The sequence below is a fragment of the Puntigrus tetrazona genome, chromosome 13, assembly GCF_018831695.1.
Source record: "Puntigrus tetrazona isolate hp1 chromosome 13, ASM1883169v1, whole genome shotgun sequence".
NCBI classification, from domain to species: domain Eukaryota; kingdom Metazoa; phylum Chordata; class Actinopteri; order Cypriniformes; family Cyprinidae; genus Puntigrus; species Puntigrus tetrazona.
The window spans coordinates 1,568,129-1,573,921 of NC_056711.1; the positions used below are offsets into that span (position 1 = coordinate 1,568,129).

The 5,793-nt window shown below is 40.3% G+C and overlaps 1 pseudogene; it reads right to left on the reverse strand.

Moving 5' to 3' along the window:
* Positions 1-2,161: 2,161 nt before the first annotated feature.
* Positions 2,162-5,793, reverse strand: part of LOC122356757 — a 4,246-nt pseudogene continuing 614 nt past the window's right edge.

Below are 5,793 nucleotides of genomic sequence, written 5' to 3' on the forward strand. Positions count from 1 at the left end.
CGTGCGCCCCTATCGCCCTGGAGGAAGGCGTTTTCCCGCTGTCAGACCCAAGTAAACGCTTAAAAAATTAAAAACAGGAGTAACACTTTTCATTAGGGCTCAGTTTGTTTTCACCATGTGCTAACAATGGTTATTAAACCTGGTTGAGATCAATGCATTATTATTTCATCTTGGAAGCTTTATACACTAAGATGAATGTAGTACGAACTGAGTATAAATAATATATTAATCTAGATGTTATGTTTCTTTTGTATCTAATGCATTTGCAATATATTGAACCTCATTAATGTGACACTGCAAACGTTAGCTAAAACTTCTAAATAAACTTTAAATGATTCCGAGACTACAGTCACCAACTCAAAAGTAATTAAAAATACAGTCCTACGTGAACCTGGAAGTGAGCCATAAAGAGAGGTCTTGCTTGCTCAAAGTGAGCTATCACTATTTTAACCTGTGATCTTTTTCAAGCTGGCTTCTGACAGATGAAGCAAGAAAAAATGCACTTTTTTTAAATGTGATCTTGTCGTGCTAGAAATAATTATCAGGATGTGCTGCTGCCACACGACTCCTGTGAAGGAGAAACATACATGATCCCTAACATTAAAAGGATGAGTGCCATCCACTGGGCAAACATGTGGCTTCTTGGAAACAGGGCCTGTGTTCCCTGTGAGCCAGGAGTACTAGGGTGCGCCCTTCCCTTAAAACTTTAGGAGCGCTTTGTTTACAATTTCCTAGGGAAAGGGTGCATACAAACATGGCGCGTTGTGTTTGCTTAAAAGAGGACCTCTTTCTGCACGTAAAACTGAAAGCTTGTATCCAACACTTGACTGTGCTTCTCATAAGTGTAGAAACTAGAGTGACTTAGAACCTTACATTATGTCACCGACCTCATAAATAGAGTGTTTTTAGCATACAGTATGCTTGTAGCTGATCTTTTATGAACACAGGAAGGATTTAGCATTTGTTCTCCATCAGTGAGGCTGAATGAAACACCACACAGTCAAAGCCATCATTCAATACTCTGTCATTAAGCAGCCCCATCTGCTGAGCCCTGCCTGAAACCTGTAGAGCTTCTCACTTCCCAGCCCCCGGTTAAAAGTGCTTGGAATAACTGTGTAATGCCTTAGAAATCGTGTTCCAGCCTGGATTGGTTTATTTCTTCTGCAACGTTTATTTACAGTGCTGCCCAACAAAAATTGTCTACTGCAGCTATGGCTACCCTGGCTTGCCTTTGTCAGATTGAATACTGTTGGATTAACTGCAGGCCAATCGTGAATTTTCATGACAGTCAATGGCAGTGTGAAGGCTAAGCTTTGTTGTAATAAGTCAACAAAAAGATCACAAGCAGCATTTTGATGAATGCAGTGCCATATGTACCAACATTCAGCTCTACAGGAGGCCGATCATGTTCATTTGTAAAAGTCTGGCGATAAAAATTCTGAAGTGGTAATATGAGGAACCTGAGGATAAAAAGCCTGTATGTGTGCTTTAGCCTCCACATAGATGTATGGATTAATAGAAATGATACGCATTAGCTTATACGCTTTGAGTGTATGCTTTAAGAGGTGTGAATTACATTATAGTATGATAAATTCATTGCTTGATTTAGAAAATACATTAAATTAAGCAGTTGGGGAAAGTTATTTTTATAATTTTAAAAACGTATGCCATTATTTATCTCATGCAAACAGACTTCTTCAGACGTTGTCACAAGGCCATGTCTATTCCCCTGCAAAATGTAAGTTAGGTTTGACCGATCTGTGTATACTGTTTATTCGAGGCCATAATTACATCCTAACAAGAAAATAAAAGAGAAATTGCAACGTTCATCAACATTTTATTTCTGCAAAATATCTACTATTTGTACATAGATCCTGGAGGATAATTCCTCTTAAGGTTCACTTTCTCTCTAAACTACAAATGATCCATGTAAAAAAAAAAAAAAAAAAAAAAGATGTTTCCAGGAAAAAAATGATAGACATTATTAATCAGTTCAAATGTAAAACTGTAATGAGTTAAGTATATAAATGCACTACTTACCATTCCAGTTACTATTTTTTTTTCCATGGGGGTGAGGGGTATATTTACATTTGTTGGATTATTTACATTTTTGTTACATCATATAACTGCTACCCAGATGCTGAGCTTACATTTTATTTGATTAAACATTCATGACAGGTGTGAGTTTGAGAGTGAACTCTGAGGGTGAATGCCGTTGGAGTGGAGTTTTTCAAGGTTCTGCAGGAAACAGCGATGCTTCAGTCCTTTAAAGTATTGCTTGAGTTACTGGAGGTTACACTCATGTGTGTCCTGCAAATAATCAATTAAAAAGCAAAATATTTAATCTAGAATGAAACCTATAAAACCTTCAGATATGTTACCCCAAATGTTAAGCTAAATGGCAAGTGTCCGTGGCAACTAAAGGTCATTCCACATTCCAAAATTTCCGCACTAAGTTTATAGGCGTATCTGTATTCCTACCAACGCCTTGCTACAAATGTAAAAAAGAAAATGCGAATGTGTGTATAAATGTGACTGACACAATGTAAGGTTGCATTTATTTTTAAATGTGCAAAATTTTCGGACTCCGTGTACAATGACCTTCAGAGCTATTTTGATTGGTGTGAATATTTAAGTAGATCTTTTAATTATAGCAAATGAAAATTCTTTCATTAATTACTGAGCCATATGTTGTTCTCAAACCATACAGACTTTAATTCATCTGGAACACAAAAAAAAAAGAAGAAGATATTTCTGATTAAATCGGAGAGCTTTGACTCCATGTACAGTAATGCAATTAAAATGTTCAAGGCACAGAAAGGCATAAGCAATCAAGGGAATTGACAAAGTAGTCAATGTGACATCAGTGGTAGATACGTTTTTGTACACAAAAAAACAAACAATTAAACAAATTATATATTTTTGGTAGCAATCTTGATGCATGTTCACAGAATACACAGATTTATGTGTGCAAGTGCTGCTGAATACTGAGGCCATTATTTGTGTCTTGATGAACAAGAGATCTTACAGTTTTGAAACAACATGAGAAGTCATTTTTGGAAGAACAATGCCTTTAAGTAATTACATTACATTTATGGATCAAATGCACATCTCAGATGAATGACAAACTAACCTTGGAGAAGTCAATCCCACTATCAGCTGTGTAACTCTGATTCTCTTTAGTTTCTCTGCACAGGCCTGTAGGGCTTAGTCATTTAGGCTCAGCGCTGATGTTTCCAGCATCCTCAGAGGTCCTCATTTATTCTCTGATTGCAGTTTTTTTAAATCTGGGTGACCAGATCCAGTGGTTAGTTTGCCAGATTCTGGCTTCATCTGCAGATTTATGTATGATCTCAGAATCAGACTCACTTCAAGCGCTTGTTTGACAGTAATCAAAAATGCTGCCTCTCAGGGCTTCAGTATGTTCATCATCTGCCAAACTGGATACTTTGTGGTCTTTTCCTCAGCCCCTTGTAGGATTTCTTGTTTGGAGTTAGCACCTTTCTGAAGGATCTGGTGATCAGACGACTGCCACCTGTACTCATGTGACCTGTATGTTGTTCTGGTGGATTTATGATGAGCATGTTCCTCAACAAATTGTCCATCCCAAACACCACCTGCACAGACAGGCTCCACTGACAACGAGCTTCTAGCCGGTCTGGTGATACCTCTCGATCAAAAACACACTCCTGGTTCACACAGATGGAGCCACTCATCATAAATCCTCCACTGTCTTTTGATAAATCCGATATCCATCATCTGTATATACTTCACTCTCAGTCTGAAACGCGTATTTCTGTCAGAGTTTGACCATCTGATGGCTGATGGCTAGTAATATTGCCAATTTGCAGTTGTGAGGATAGCAGATCTGGACAGTGATGACACTCTTCTTTACTGTTAAGTAGGTGTAGGAAAGTCTACACGTTGAATTGTAGGTTTAGGCCACTAGAGGCACTTCTGTTTGTATCACAGTGTTTAGGCCATGATCTACAATCTTGTTCTTTGGTCAGGAACTTGTCTTAAGTCTCCACCCTGACGTTTCAATTCTCTTACTTTGCCATTTCTGAACTCCCTGCTGGCTGGATTTCTCTCTCTCAGATCCATTTTTTTGTCCTCTATCCTCAATGTGCTGCTCTCAGGAGTAGGCCCGAGCTGTAATCTCCACAAAGCTCTTGAACCAGTTGAACATCCAGGGTGGAGTCTACAGTCAGTGCACTTTCATGGAACTGTTCACAGGCTGCATCCTTCAGTGTGTGAGAGATTTCTCCACGCTGTCAGCAACTGCTTTGGCTCGAGTGGAGGATCCTATGGGACTTGACCTGTGACCTGAGTCTTTCCCGACGTCCAGAGGTTGGAATCTTGGCTTCTCTCCTCCTTTGTATTCTTTATGGTTGGTGTTTGTTTCCACATCTCTTCTGGCAATCCTATAATGGATTGTCTATCCGTTTCTTGCACGTACATTTTGGATTCAGAATGGAACTATCTTCCTGATTGTCAGGTTCATCCAAAGCACAACTCTACTTGAATTTGAGGAAGAAATTTGATCATCTGCCTCTAAATCTTCAGCACATTGCAGGTTTTACACTTTACCTTTGTTTCTCTTTGGATGTAGGTCCTCTTCTCCTGCACTGCGAGAGTAGCTCTAGGGGCTGATTTCTTCCCCACAGGCTTTGACGTATGATGCCTCTGCTAGACAGAAGAGCTTCTGTCAGAAATGCCCTTGTCCACAGCTTTATCCATTGCTCTCTCAGCTTTCTCTTCAGAAGCTTCTTCATGAGAACAAGTGTGTTTTACAAAGATTGTCCACTGTCAGATCTGGGTTGATCCGTTTGATGGCTGCGCGTTCTAGGATCCCTGGGGGAGGTTGTTTGAAGTCCATCCCTCATCCCTGATATGGCTGGCCTTCCCGTAGAATTAAGCAGGAGAACGTGGCAGGCTATTCTCTTTCTTCGGACTTGTTCTCCCTTCTTCCCTGTGTTTCTGCCTGAAGAGGTTAAGGCCACCTAGTGCCAGCTTTCTCTCAGTCTCATTGCGGCTTGAGTTGGTGGATTTACTAATCTCACTGGCCTGGTAGTCTGCAGTAGGCGTGGATTGGTGCTGCTGGGAATGGAAGGTCAATTCTTTGTCTGACTTGAGGCTTTTCAGCGCACTCACTGATGCTGATGGACTAAAAGGACTGGAGCAGATGGAGGTGTATAGCTGATGGAGGGGTGAAGTGCAGCTTACAGGACTTACAGTGGGCCATGACAGGACCCAGCAGGCGGCCCATGCAGCTCTCATTGCCTACTAGATATTTGATGGAGTGAGGTAGCGGCAGGTCATTTCGCCAGCACTCCACCAATTCTCTTTCACACATGGTAATGAAGTATGTCTGCGGGACTACAAAAGCAGCCCCCGCCAGTGATAGATCTCTCCTCCCAATAAGAGCCCCAGAGCACTGCACAGGATGCCTGAGTGGGAATGACACACCTGAAACAACATTATTGGTATAAATTCTAGCCATTTGGCAATGAATATTAAAGGGAAAGATGATGTGATACGAAGACGGTGTGCTTTCACCGCGTGATTGATCATTAAAGCCTGATTAATAACCACATTGCTGGTATTCATGTCCTATATGATATATAGTATTCCAGACAGGAATAAATCTGAGACTGGAAATTGGTGAGATCTGTACAGGGACAGACTACCTGGGAAAATGATATTGAAATATGGTTTGTTAAATCTAGGCCATCATGTATCTATATATTTTCATACAAAAAATTATAAGCAACATTCTTTAATGGATAAAGA